The sequence below is a fragment of the Aptenodytes forsteri genome, unplaced genomic scaffold (genome assembly GCF_000699145.1).
Source record: "Aptenodytes forsteri isolate BGI_AS27 unplaced genomic scaffold, ASM69914v1 Scaffold6, whole genome shotgun sequence".
NCBI classification, from domain to species: Eukaryota; Metazoa; Chordata; class Aves; order Sphenisciformes; family Spheniscidae; genus Aptenodytes; species Aptenodytes forsteri.
The window spans coordinates 1,246,287-1,260,793 of NW_008795709.1; the positions used below are offsets into that span (position 1 = coordinate 1,246,287).

Genomic DNA, 14,507 nt, shown 5'->3' on the forward strand with positions numbered 1-14,507 from the left:
TTTCCCTGCTGCTGTGGGGGGAGCAGCATCCGGGGGGCATTGGCTCTAGGGATGCAATGGTACTGGAATAGTCTTCCCTTTCCCTTACCCAAACAGGTTTGGGTACCAGTTTGCTCAGGCCTATCCATCACACTGATGGAAAAGAGAAGGGCTCTTCCTCTGAGAACAGCGTCCCCTGAAGGCTGTGGGGAGAGGTCTGCCTGCCCTTAGCAACAAACCTGACTGAGGGCCATTTTTCAGGAGAAAAATTCTTACTCCACCGTACGAAGCTAGAACAGCAACGTCTATTACTCAGATTATCTGCAATTAGTTTGCTTCCATTTTAAATAATTTCTTGATCAAATTAGCTGTCCTACAATGCCTCTAGGTTCCCACAATCCCTTTCCGATCCCTATATTTGGACATGTTTCTTAAAAATATATTCAAATTTTGAAAACCTTTTTGAGCAAAACTAGTAGAGAGAGAGAAATGCCTGTGAAAATGTCTTATGAAATTGCTGGTATGAGACACAGAAAGCCAAAGCCCTTGTATGAACTGAGTCAGTACAGTCCAAAACACAGTGAATAAATGACCATTAAGAAATCTTACAAGTCCCTCTATGCACAACCCAGCAAAGATAATTAACTGTATAATTATGTGAGGGCAAAAGATGGGAGTGTAGTCATGCTTTAATGCTTGAAGCACAACACTGTAACTTGACAAAAGACAGCATTAAAATATGCCTGTATTAGCATCTCCACTTAGCCCTTTGTTTCCCCTTCAAAAGCGAAGCTGGAAGCATGTCTCACTCACATATAGAGAGCCTCCCCTGACCAAACATTTGCTTGTTGAATGCTTTTTACAAAAAAACCCCAAACAAACAAAAAAACCCCCAAACCTCTATAAAAATCCCTAAATGTTTCATTGAGTATATATACATTACAGTAAGCATTCACTTATAACAAAATATCTCCTTCTCAGACAAACAAAAAAATCCTTATTTCCTTACAGATGTTGCATACAGAAAAGCTGTGATAGAATGCTGGGTAGCACAGTATTTTCATGCACTGATTTTTTTTTTTCTTTTCTACCATTCCATTCAAATGCCATTCTAAAGCACATTTAGACATACATTTTCTTCTAAAAGACTCTTTACATTTCCTTCTTTATACTTCATCCTATAAACTCCAAAAAACAGTTTACCATTAGCCTGTACTCAACAGCGATATCATTAGATCACAGTTTATAGCTTCATTCTGAATTACTTCATATTTTATACAACAAATATTAGGCTTTCACTTGGCTGGAAGACTTTGAAAAGGTGTCTTGGGATCTCAGTTTCACTCAAATAAGGAAACTTCACTGAAGTACTCCAAAGAGGGAGAAAGAGTAGCCCTTTGTTTCTACTTTGAATAACTGAAGTAAAGAACAGAGCCAAAAACCCAAAAGAGATCAACTCTCATATCCCTATTGATGTACCATTCAAAAAGAAGCAACAGGTCAAAGTTTTCCATTTTTGATGTACCGGTCACTGTCTCAATCGTTCCAACAAAGTGGGAAGTTTACCAAAATGTATTTATATTAATATAATTTGAGATTTGAATATTCTGTATGTAACACAACAAGATCAGATACAGTATTTCGTACAAAGCAAACCTCAGATTCTAGTTTAATAAATACTCAGCATTTCATTTAATTACATACAGAAATGTCTCTGTGTGTGTGTGTGTGTGTGTACACATTTTAATTACATACAGAAATGTCTCTCTGTGTGTGTGTGTGTGTGTGTACACACTAAGAGAAACTACCGAAATAAACTCAGTTTTAAAGGATTATTTCATTGCGCAATTGCTGAAAGGAGAATTTGACAGTGTGGCAGATCACTATTTTAGTACCAGCCATTATTAGTTGATATCAGAGCCTAGTATCACACTACTTTACAGGCTTACTCCCCCCCCTTTTTTTTAAAAAATATTAGCTCATAACCAAAGTGCAAAACAGGAACATAACTTGGCCCATTTACAGATTTACATACAATTGGGGAGCAGACAAGACTGAAGTATGGCATTCTCCAAGCACCGCTCACAGCGCAAGTCTCCAGTCACAGGTTATTCTCACACCTCTGAAAAGACAAAACTCTGATTGTCAGCCCTTCTTCTTTTGTCGTTTGAGATAAAAGTCCCAACAGTACATTAGTCTTTCTCCAGGAACTTCCAAACTATTCTAGAGTAATTCCACAGGGACACACTTCTAGCCGACAAAAAGTATCATGTTCACATTCAGTGTAGTCCCCTTTCTAAGTGGATAAAGCCAAAGCAAAGTAAGGCTTTTTTTTTTTGTCCCACATGAAATTACAATGCTAGATTTCACACTTTACCATAGCAATAAGGAAAAGCTTCAGTTTTTATCTCTGCCTATTTTTTCCCCCTTTTTTATCATCGTCTCCCAGCAAAAACATTTGCACTACCAGATGAGATCTTGTTGGCCCAATTTTATTTCCGTGTATCACTTCTCTTTAGTCTTAGATTTGCTACACATTACTGAATGTAGGTATTATTGTCTTACAGTAATGTTTAAAGGCCCCAAGCTATGCTGGACAGCTATAAACTTTTAATAAATGAAAGTCCTTAGCCTGAAAATACAACACAGTCTAATTTAAGCAGTGAAAGGGTGTAACAGAAAGACAAAAATGGAGAGGATTGGCTATCTTAGAAGTGTCAGGAATATATTGCATGTAGTAGATTTTTTTTTTATTTATTACATATATAATTCTAGTTTAAGCTGTAAATGTAAAGTTTAAAGAGCCACTCTTGCTTTTATCTTTAAAAGTGCGTATTTTTTATATTATACAGGGTGAGAACATGTATAAACTTGACAAATGTGAAACTATGAAAATTTGAGCTTTAATGCTTTGTAATACATATCTCTAACATCCTGTTTCTATGTAAAGCGGGGCTGACTTCCAATGACGCTCTTTTTAAGTGCCTGCCTGTCATTTTAATCAGAAGGTCATGTTTGAAATCATATCACTTTGTTTAGATGCATAAAAGTGCCTGAAAACTTGAGTTTGAAAATACTAGTTTGAGATTGCCATGGACTATTAACTGTAAACTTAAGAATCCAGAAGACTCCTCTTTCTTTTTTGGCTGGTCCAGTGAAGAGACGTCTTTGTAAAATGAAAGCATGTAGTAACCAGCAGTAATTTTTATACCTTCCAGTCAGAGTAATTCAAAATGATTCTGTAGCAGAGCTTTTCAGGAGCTGTTTACCAGAAAGCAAATGTTATGAAATTAACTAGCTCATTCAGTATACTTAACTCAGGAAGGCCATGGTTTTAAGACATGGATCTAAGATTTTATCCCAACAACAAAAACCAGCTTACTCCACCTTTACAGAATCTTCTCCTGGAGCTGACAATTGTTTTGCATATTAACATTACTGAAAAAAATTAACAAACTCATGACATTTTCATACGGTGCTGGAACAGTACAAGACCTCGAGAGACCTAAATGAAGTATTTGCAAGTATAGAAACATGAAAATGCAGAAAGCAGAACCCCAAACAGTTTTTCCAGTTTTTAACATTGGTGAACAGCTGCCCTCAAATGGATAAAGCAGAGCACTGCAACATTTTAAAAGTCGCCTTCTCAAAATAATAATAGTAGCATAATAATACTTTGAATATTATTTGAATATATACCTCCTAAATAACATTTTTAGTAAGCTCTGCATAGCTGTAGCATACAGAATGCACTACAATTTACATTATACACAAGCCTTATTGCTCCCTTGATATTCATGCTGGTCCCTGGCCATGCATAGAAAGAGCGAGCACCATTTTGTTAGCAAAGCAAGGCAGTCTATACTACACTAGTAACTACTCTTTAATAGCAACTGTGGTGCCAAGTTTATTTATGTGAGGGATTTCTAATACCAGTATCCAAGTAGTTCCCAAATGATACACTGCACATTAGTCTGCTTTGTACAAGCAAACAAATAAGCTGTATAGAAAAAAGGCACTGCTGTACAAAACTAACTGCAACTGTATTAGTGGTGCTGCACAGAAAAAACTATTGCTTTAAAGAGTCTCTATTGTATCCAAGTTTACCCAATATAAAAATCTGCATGTAGAAGAAAACATAATGACCCAGACCCCTGAAGAGGGTACGGAGGGAATCAATGGAGAAGATCATTTTGATCTCACAAGATCAGAGTTTCCTAAAAAATGTACACTTGAATAGTATGCAAAAGGGGCAAAACTACTAGCAAAACATGCGAACTGATGGCTTTCTCTGTACTTCATGGAAAAAAACCAAGTGTAGACATGTTGTACCACGAGCAACAGAATGAACAAAGCCTGGCTCCAGGTAAGATTCTCACGCCAGTTCAAATTGTGCTTGAATTACACTACGGCTTCTCCAAGGCCTTATGGTCCCAAAACATCAGGGGACTTACACGGAAGAGTCAATCTGAACAGTCCAGCCATAGCAAAGCTTTATTTCAGGCTTAGGCCTTACTATGAGTTTTGAATAATAAATGGCTTCTATGGTGTAGAGTAAGGAACAAGCGTCAACTGAACCCACTTACATGGTCAGAGCAAAACCCAATTCCACAAGGATTCAATGATGTCTAACCAGGTGATGGTCACCCTGTAGACTTCTTCCTCAGCAGATGCATTAATAAGTCTCTCCTTTTCCTATCTACCCTCTAGTTACCTCGAAAACTTGTGTAATCTTAATTTCTCTCTTTGTCAAATTGGGTGAAAATTAGTCCAGACATGCATAAACTCTGGAAAGGAAGACAGACAATGACAGGCAGATGTCTCAACTGCACAAGCTTTGTTTTCTTTGGCAACAAAGCTTAGTGAGATAGTGAAGAATCATACAGATTTTCTTAACTTGGACTCACTCCGATGATACTTCCTGGTTATAATTCTGGCTCTGGAATCATATTGAGGCATGGCCATTAATAACTACTGTGATGAAAGAGGCTGGTATATAATACAAAAAAGCTGCTTTAAAATTTTTTGCCATGAAAGGACAAGAGGAGATACGCCTTTCGCAGCTGCTGGTGGAAGATGGTACAACTTGTATGACACTCCTATACTGAAAAAAATTATAAAGGTTCAAACGAATACAGGTAAGGATGATGGTAAAGCTGCTGTCCGGCAAAATACTTCATACTCCACAAGATAGCATTCCCCAGAAATCCACTAGTAGAGGCCAAGGAAGGTATGAAATATCAAGTATATCAGCAAAGGGGAAATCATCAGATAAACATACCTACTAGACATTTTTCATGCCTACGTGCATGCTCATATTGTTTAAGCATCCTAGTATCTAAGTGTGAGTGCATGGAGAAATGAAATCATACTCAAATTTGACCTACTGCATTTTAATACTCGTATATGGCATTTAAGTACACTAGCCTTGCCTGCTGGGGAACCGAAGCAGTAGGTGAGACTAACCAATAGCAAGGGTTCACTAGTTTCAGTTTCTAATTGCGACCACCAATGCAAGTGAGTTTGAATGACTGACAGTAAAAAATAACAGATCTCCATTGGATCCGTTTGATCCCACAGCTGATCTCTGGAGTGGAAATGAGACAAACAGGGCAACTGGAGATTCTAGTAGCAAAAGGAAAAGAGCAGCACCTCCCCTCTTGCTCTGGCCATTTTATTCCAAACTTCCTTAAACTGTCTGTGGAACTTGTCAGGCTTGTGAGCTCTGAAATGACTCCAGTAAGTAGGATATCTGAAAATCCTCAATTTTTGTTGTTGCTGAGTTATTTTTCCACTAGATTAGCAAATGTAAACAGCTCACAAAGCAGCCAGATGCATGATGAGACAAACACAAGACAAACAGCAGAAGTGTTTGGAAGTGGAGAGTAGTCAAGACCTCCATCTTTGGGCAACAATGAGCTATTAGATCACCTCTCTTTGTCCATGGATCCCTTAGCATGCAATACTGGTCCGGAAAAGACGTCAGTGCTAAAAGCTTCCTAGGCATCTCAACAAATACAGAATTTCATCTCAAAAGAAAGGGAAGGGAACATGCAGGTACATGCAGCTATAGGCGTGAGATCTGCTCTCAGTCACGACGGTACTAGTGCAAAAGAGCATTTGACAAATTACAAGGGACCATTTGCACAAGCTGACTTTTTGTAAAGTCCCATTAATTGTTTATGAAAGAAACATATAGACTGTCTAGGAAACTGCATATTGGCAAGACTATATAATATCAATATTAATGATGCTATCATATCATTAAAACATATACTTAACCATGCGCATTTAAAAAAATAATTCCTACCACATTTAGGCATCCCTGTAAGTGTACATAATCATTTGTAACCAGAGGCCTATATTTTTTGGCTTTACTCCACAAGCCTCCTAACTTTATTTACTGTACTATGGAGTCTTGTTGTCATTGTCACTTTTTTTTTTAACTATCTTTAAAGCATGTGTCTTCATTAAACATTTCAGAAAATATTCCAGGTATGTAACTGAAATCCAGCTGCATCATCTTGCATTTTACAAATATTCCAGAAATGTCTGCCCAGTCCTCATTGGCTATAGTATGACTTGTTGGATAAGCAAGTTTAACTCTTTGGTCTAGTCAAGAGTTGCACCAGCTGTTAAAAAGAATTGCTACAGCTGCTCTGCAGGAATTTATTTGCTGACCACTTACTTATGCTGTTGTTGCACCTTTAAATAAAGCTGAGACAAGAATTAGCAACTACAACAACAGGTAGACAAGTCATGCAATATTTAACACTGGATTAAAATGCAAGTCAAATTCCCAGCTGAGGATAAGCTGGGGGAAGGGAAAGCAGGTGTTTTTATTAGTAAGGAGGCTGCTTTCATGAAAAAGGAAGATAGGAAACCAAAAAATTAGTTTTCCATACAAGTAATTCAGCTTTTCTTATCACTGTATCACCTTTCCATGTAAAATGCAAGACTTACAATGAGAAATTCTCTACTTATATACATATATGCACAAAATATACGCAAAATAGTACCAAATATTTAAAACATGATTATCAGTTTCTGAATAGTGTCCAAAAAGGACTGCCAAAAATTAGTTTTGGACTTAGAATTTTTTTCCTTTCTACATATTAAGTGGGAAAAGGAACAATCCCCAAAGCATCCGAAAGGTGTTAAAAATATTTGTCACCTAATAAACCTAAAAAAATTTTTTTCTTCTGTAGTGAAAAATTCTGTCCAGATACCGTTTATTCAGCATGAAAAAAAATTCCTCTTTTATAAAGCCTGACAACACAGTAACACTCTTCATATTAGCTATATTATCTACTGTCAACATGAAAGGTTGAACAATGCAAAGTATTACATTTTGTATGTTTGAAACAATACAGATATCAAAGTCTATTCTGATACAAGATCGTGTTTTTCTTACTAGAACTGTAAAATACACATAAATCTAACAAATGCAACAACTGTTTGTTACACTGGCATTCATTTGATAGCACCAAATTAAGCTATATAATCCTTTTCAGCTGGTTAACAGCATACTGCAAAGGGGTGTGAGGCTATTTATAAAGCTCAAGATATGTGAAGTAAAGAATGCCTAGACTACAGAAAAAAGCAGGTAGTCTGTGGAAGGGCTGGCACTCTTGGTTGGTATGGTTGCCACCACCTCTTATTTGCCTCCTTTCCTTTTTTTAACCCCCCCCCTTTTTTTTTTTTTTTTTTCTTTTTAGAGGAAGGGGAAGAAGCCTTGCCTGTATTTTTATTTAACAAACACTGGCTTTCTCCGAGTTCTTCAAATATCACTTATTATTTAAAATGTTTGTAAGTATTTCATAGAAATTGACTTTTTGTATATGGACAACAAAATCCAGCTTCGAGTTTACTGGCTGTCTGATGCTCTGACTTCAAACCCTGCCAGCAAAGAAATGCGGTGCAGCGGTACCAAATTCTCACTGGCACAGCGTAGGAAGAGTTTCAACAGTCTGTTCTTCAAAACAGATACACGTGCATACATGTAAACACAGCCTTTAGCATACTTGCTGTAGGACTTGTAATACTAGTGGTTTATACTAAAGCCAAAAATTGTGCAGGTGGGTGAATGCCTCAGGGTATCAATTGAAAGTGTCCTTGCCTTGGATGAAGTCCAGCTTAAAGAGAAGGAACAACATTATTACATTTGGCAAGAATGAGGGATCCATAATGAACGATTTTAAGTCTAATTTCTTCCATTTAGCTGTGTCACTTCCAGTTTCTAAATTTCATTTTTTACGTATTCATTTTAATTAAGTGAATTATTTTCTGTGTGTTTTAGAAAATCTGACCAAGGCATCAGAACTGAAGGAATTATGACATTGGTAAAAAGAATGTTAATTATTTGTTATGTTTTAATTTTTTTTAGTACTCAATGTATTTGGGTCAATAATGATCACGGTAGCTGCCATCCTTAAGGGACACTCCATAATTTAAGTGAGAAGAACAAAGGGTCTCCTGCCTACTTCCAAACATAGATAACCAGTGGTTGGATGACATAAGAATAAGAATGTGATTTGCACTTACAGGAAACGTTGCTCATACGTTACTTAAAAGTAGCAATGACTTCTGAAGATGAATAAGGTGGAATTTATCCCTGCTGGCAATCTGTGGTGGCGGTAGGTACATTTTCCACTTCAGCAGAGGCACCAGGGATTGAACGAATGTATTAAAATTTAATAAGCATTAACAGAGTAATATTTCATGACACAGCTGAAAAGCATAGCCACTGTCTCCCAAGATTGAACTACACTGAATATTACTAAAATTCACAATTTGTTCCTTTCATATTATGCAATATCTGGTCAGGTAGTAAAGTCAGTAGAAAACATCAGCTTTTAGTAAGAACAAACATAAAAAGAATTAAGATTCTATAAAGAAATAGTTGGTGTGAACCACCTTGACTTGGGATAGAAATCTCTGCACTTCCTTAGTAATTGTGTCCTTCTCAGATCCTCTCCCTCTTCCCAATTCTTGTTGTTACAAACTAAAGAAACAAAAATTTAAAATTAGCAAGAAGAGGAGAAAAGACAAATAAGAGAGAAGAACAGAAGAGAAGCCCGGCAGCAATGTTTTCTACTTGTATTTCAGTGATTATTATAGAGATACCCATCTATGCACAAGAAGTCATGACTTTCACCTTTAAAATCTCAATACCAATTAAGTATATATAATATTACATCATAAGTTGTACTGTACAGAGTCAATGCACAGAAAGTTTTATAGAGTTTTTTTAACATAAAGCACATTTTACAGTAATTCGGTGAAGTCCTGAACTTGTTTGGCCAGGACAGAATGGGCAGAACTCTAGCAAAATTTGCATGAAGTTGAAGTTTAGACAGTGTTTTCATTAACCACACTGTGGATGCTTGCGACAAAGAGAACAGTTTATAGAAACACTGGTTCTAGGTTTTATAGGGATTTTTCTAACAGAAATGTCACCAATAAAGAAAACTGTAAAACGTTCACACAGAACCTCAACAAAATGTAACGGCAGATTAATAAATCTACACAAAATGCACATTATATCATTACTACACAAGCATAGCTTCATGCACAGATCAGGCACTGTATACTACCAAAGGGAAACAGTTCATGTGTCAAAAATCATCCTTTGTCAATAGACATTAGGTGCTGGCTGTTCAAACATTCTGCTGAGACAGCTTGGAAATTTCGGTTTTAGGCATTCTGCCTGTTCAGAAATGATTAAACTAGCATAGAAATTGACATTGTCTAGTTTTCCTCCTTATATTCAAGAACTTGTAAAGATATGTAAATTACTTTATTGTGCACAGTTTGCTAGATAGCAACATGTTCTGCTGATAATGAAAAGTCTCCTACAGAAATAAAGGACATACTGCTATTTTGCAGATTACAGTGAGTGAGAAATGCATCAGGAAAAAAATGTTAGTCCCGCAGCAGCTGTTAAACGTAATTCTGGTCCTCAGATCACCTTCTGTTCCTCCGGCCCTCTAAGCTAATTTCAGATCTCATAATTTTATAAGTATAAAACATCAGTAAATACAAGAAATGTACTGATCGTAACTTATATTTTTAAACATACACTGCAAATTCATAGCCAAAAGAATATTTAACTCCATCCGTTTGGGAAGGGGGGGTGTCAACAAAACCGAAAACTAACTCACCAGCAAAAGTTTTACTTTCTTCACACTTCGATTCACCATTTGCATCAAGTTTCATAACCAGTAATATCAACTTCAGTTAAGCCCCAAAAGGTGAAGCAGCTTAAAATTGACGCTCAGAGCAACAGCATCCACTGACAAAATGCTCAGTAAATACAGCTGTATCACTATAGACTGGAGATATTTGCGCTAACGATCACATCAGGCAACAGCACCTGCCACATAGTCAAGAACAACATAAGGAACAAATGGCATATTTAAGTGGGGCAGAGCTCCCAAATGTATTTGTTAGACAAGCCATGTATCCCAACAGAGTAAGCATACTGAAAGTATTCTCAAGCACATTTTCATGATTTCTACTTCATAATGTTGTTGCCATACAATTGGCAAGTTGAAATGGTATTACTGCAATTCTTTTTTGGGGGTTGATTTTGGGGTTTTTTTTTTTTTAAAAAAGCTCATTTTCATTTTGAGAACAAAGATGCAGAGCAAAAACCGTGTAGGTGCCTAACTGACACTGATTTCAAAACCTATGAAAAAGTGTGCAACTACAAGACACTGCTTCAAATAGTTATCCTGAAGGTATCCATTTAATTTATTCTACACAAAGTAAACTGATATGGCAGTTTGAGTAACACAGGCAAGTTCCTTTCCAATATTTACCTTTAAGGAGCTCTGCATAGGCCACTCAACTAAAAGACAATTCAAGTCAATACAACCTTGTGGCAATGCATCAATTCTGAGCAAGTCTAAACCAAGAGGCTGTTTCCCCACCCCGAAATGTGGCTGGCATCTTTTCCGCTTAAGGGAACTGCTGGAAATATGCCTGCAAACAACCAGCCAACATGGCTACAAAAGAATTACACGTATGTTCAGGAGAAACTACTGGACATGCCTGGTAAGAACCACCAGGAAGGAAGGAAGGTATACACTCTGACATGCAGGCTTCACTGCAAAGAAGGTGCAATTGTACATGAAGTCAGATACCTGTACAGACAAATCTGGCACAGTCAAAAGCTCTGTAGGTTTATTTTCTAGTGTGGCTAGTTGAGGTAAATCCCTTGACTGGAGTTGAAAGACTGACCTCAATTATTGGCACAGAAGTAGAAAATTGCTTGTGCCTTACTCAGTTAGATCTTTAGTCTAGTAAGCAATCTCTGTAATGGGAAACTAAATCAGCACTACCTCTTTCCACATCAAAAAACATGCATCTTTCTGTAATGAAGGGGGAAAAAATAAACCAATGAAAATCTACTTATTAAAAATACAATCTTGTAGTCAAAACTATGACCCAAACTGTCAGCATCAATCCTTTCTGTTAAACTACTTTTCTTCCTTCCCAGGCACTGAGATTCTTGACTTTCTTTTCCATACACAATTACTTACTTCACAAATTATACATTAGCACTATCTTTTAATTCTGTAGTAATATTTGTAAAAATCATTGAAAAGAGGTAAGGCACCCTTCATTAAGGGAAACAGAAACCAGAATTTATTATAGAAGACATTCCTGTCCTTTGACTTCAAGTGACATTTTAACATAACAGTTAAATTTAATTATTAGGTATTTCAAGAACTTTGCATGAGAAAGCTGAACTAGATAGCCAAGCTCTTAGATAAGCCACAAACTATATCAGGGATATCCACATTACTATAAGCAGAGCCCACGTATCAATTAGCAAGCTTCATGATCCGCTTACAGAGTAGGGAAAATTAGCAGAGCAGCAATTATTTAACATCAGTTTTACCTGCAAGTGAAGGTATAGGAGCAATTCTACTTACAAAAGGCAAAAGTACAGCTAAACCTCTGCAAGGCTCGGGCAGCAAATAAAGCTATTACTTAACACAGTCAGGTAAAAGCAGAGCAAGTGAGAAGTACTTTTCAAAAGAAGTGTTAATATTTGTAGTAAAGAAGCATGCTGCAGGTTAGTACAGATGGGGAAGAACCTTGCTATCTACAGAGAAACTGAGAATCTGCATTCCTTCCATGGATGCTTTAATATTTAACAAACTACATCTTAATGACAGTTGCATAACCTTTCCAAATGATCCTGCATGCTTGGAATCATTAGCAACCAAACTGTGTAGTATATAAAGGAGAAAGAAGTCAAAGGTTAAAAGTATTGATTGATACTAATCTCAGAGTATGAATATTTCTAATGTTATTACAGTCCAATATAAAATCAGAAGAGTAAAAAAAAAAATATTTTTTTAAAACAGCGAAACTTGCTCCAAAGTAACTAAACTGTTATGGTAATGCAAAAGTAATTCTGACTGGCTGGTGTAAAGACCATTTATTGTTTATCTTAAGTCATTTACTTATCTTAACTCATTGTACTTTAGTGCTGTAGTTCAGGCTAACCAAGAGAGGAGAAAATTTGCCAGTTCCTAAGCTTTTAAAGAGTGATGTGAAAGAAGCTTTAATTAAAAAGGAGGATCCCAGGGAGAAGCAAGAGGAAAAAAAAATTATATTGCCAATTTTTTTTCTTTTTACAATCAGAGTGATTCTTAACGTATAACCTTTTTGACACAGCTTTAGCCAAATTATTACTTAGTTTAAAAACTCTTTAAAGCATTAACTGTTAGACAACTCAGGAGATGAAAGGCATGAAGAATCTACATACCCTGTGTGTGATCCCTGCAAAAAAATAAAGACGAAAAAAAGAATCTCTTTTTGTAGTATAAAGTTTTTCTCCTGTGCACTCAGAGCAGAGAACTATACATTCCATTCTTATCACACAAGTCATCTGAAAATGTTTAATACTTATTTTTTAAAGGAAATATTCCTACATCATTTCATATACTGGAAACAAATTTCTTCAAAAATAAAAAACATTGAGTTCTTCTGTTCCAGTTGTATTTATTCCCTAGACTTAAAAAACACGCTTCAAGTTTTTAGCTGCAAGAGGCGGAAAAACCTTTGCAAAGGAACACTGCACAAGTCTCCGCAGGGCTGCAAGCAAAGCAATAGCAGCCCCCTCTGCTGCTCAGAATGGAGAAAAATATTAACATACACTGTTACAAAACCACCACCCCACCTACACACAATATTCCAACCTTCTCTCAATTGTGTGTACTGCCTGTACACAAGACAAAAATCTACTTCCAAGGATCAGCATTTCTCTAATCATCCTTTATTTCCCCCTATCCCTAAAAAGCTTTTAGTCTATTAATATTCTGACAATAACTGCAGACTTTCATCCAGGAGTCCCTTTTCACTTCACATATGCACAAACTGCCTAGTACACTCTTAGTTTTCTTTAGTTTTAAAAATTAATGCTATCCTTCCATACAAAGTCAAAAATCACGGAAAAATAAATCCTTTAAATCCTTGTGGCTCTACGTACTAGTGTGGACCAAACACCTCGCAGTAAAAAATTCTGTCCCAGTCTGTGCTATTTGAGATCTTAAAGCTACATATGTGAACGTGGCTTTAGATTTGTTTCAGAACTTGAGAGATTGTATGGGTATTTCAGCTCCAAGGGACAGGTCTCCCTGTGGTACATCCTGTCCTAGCTCCACCAAAGTCAACCCAGCTTATTTGTTCTGTCTCTCCCCCCCTCCGCTCTCCAGGGTCAACGAACAACCAAGAAAAGGCAGTCTTGGAACAGCACCATTACTTACACACGCACACCCACTGACTTACAGCCAGACAGTATGGTACCCAGAATCAGAGGATGCTGCAATCAAACTACACCATTTTTACAAGAAAATTAAGCTGCTTCTCAGCCTTTACCATTGTTATACATAATATATGTTATATATGAAAGGCATCTTAAAAAAATCATCTTATTACCTTTAGTAATGAAGCAAATGCTCAAATACGACAACTGCTGAAGGGGTATCAAAGTGTTTTTTGTGGTTGTAGATCCAACTACACAAGAATTTTTCATCTTCATTTTAGCTAATCTGTTTTCTGGTTCCTAGGAAGCTCTGGTTAACCAACAAAACAATCACCATCACAGCCCACAATCCTGCAACAAGCAAACCTGCATTTGAAGAGGACACTAACTCGGAAAGTTAGTGAAGGGTTCTGCATGCAGAATGTCTGATCCCTTATGAGGGGTCACCATCACAATCCAAATAGCAGAGAAATAACGTTTCACATTCATACACCCTAATTTGCTAAGTTTCGTGACAGCCTCATGTCCTGGTTTCGGCTGGGATAGAATTAATTTCCTTCCTAGGAGCTGATACAGTGCTGTGGTTTGGATTTAGGATGAGAACAATGTTGATAACACACAGATGTTTTAGTTGTTGATGAGCAGTGCTTACACTCGTCAAGGACTTTTCAGCTTCCCATGCTCTACCGACTGACAAGGCTGGAGGTGCCCAAGAAGCTGGGACGGGGACAGCCAGGGCAGGTGG

The 14,507-nt window shown here is 36.9% G+C and overlaps 1 protein-coding gene across 1 annotated transcript in view; it reads right to left on the reverse strand.

The window, feature by feature from the left end:
* FBXW7 (F-box and WD repeat domain containing 7) overlaps positions 1-14,507 on the reverse strand; it is a 113,150-nt gene that overhangs the window by 85,170 nt on the left and 13,473 nt on the right. The gene's annotated exons all lie outside the window — the stretch shown is intronic.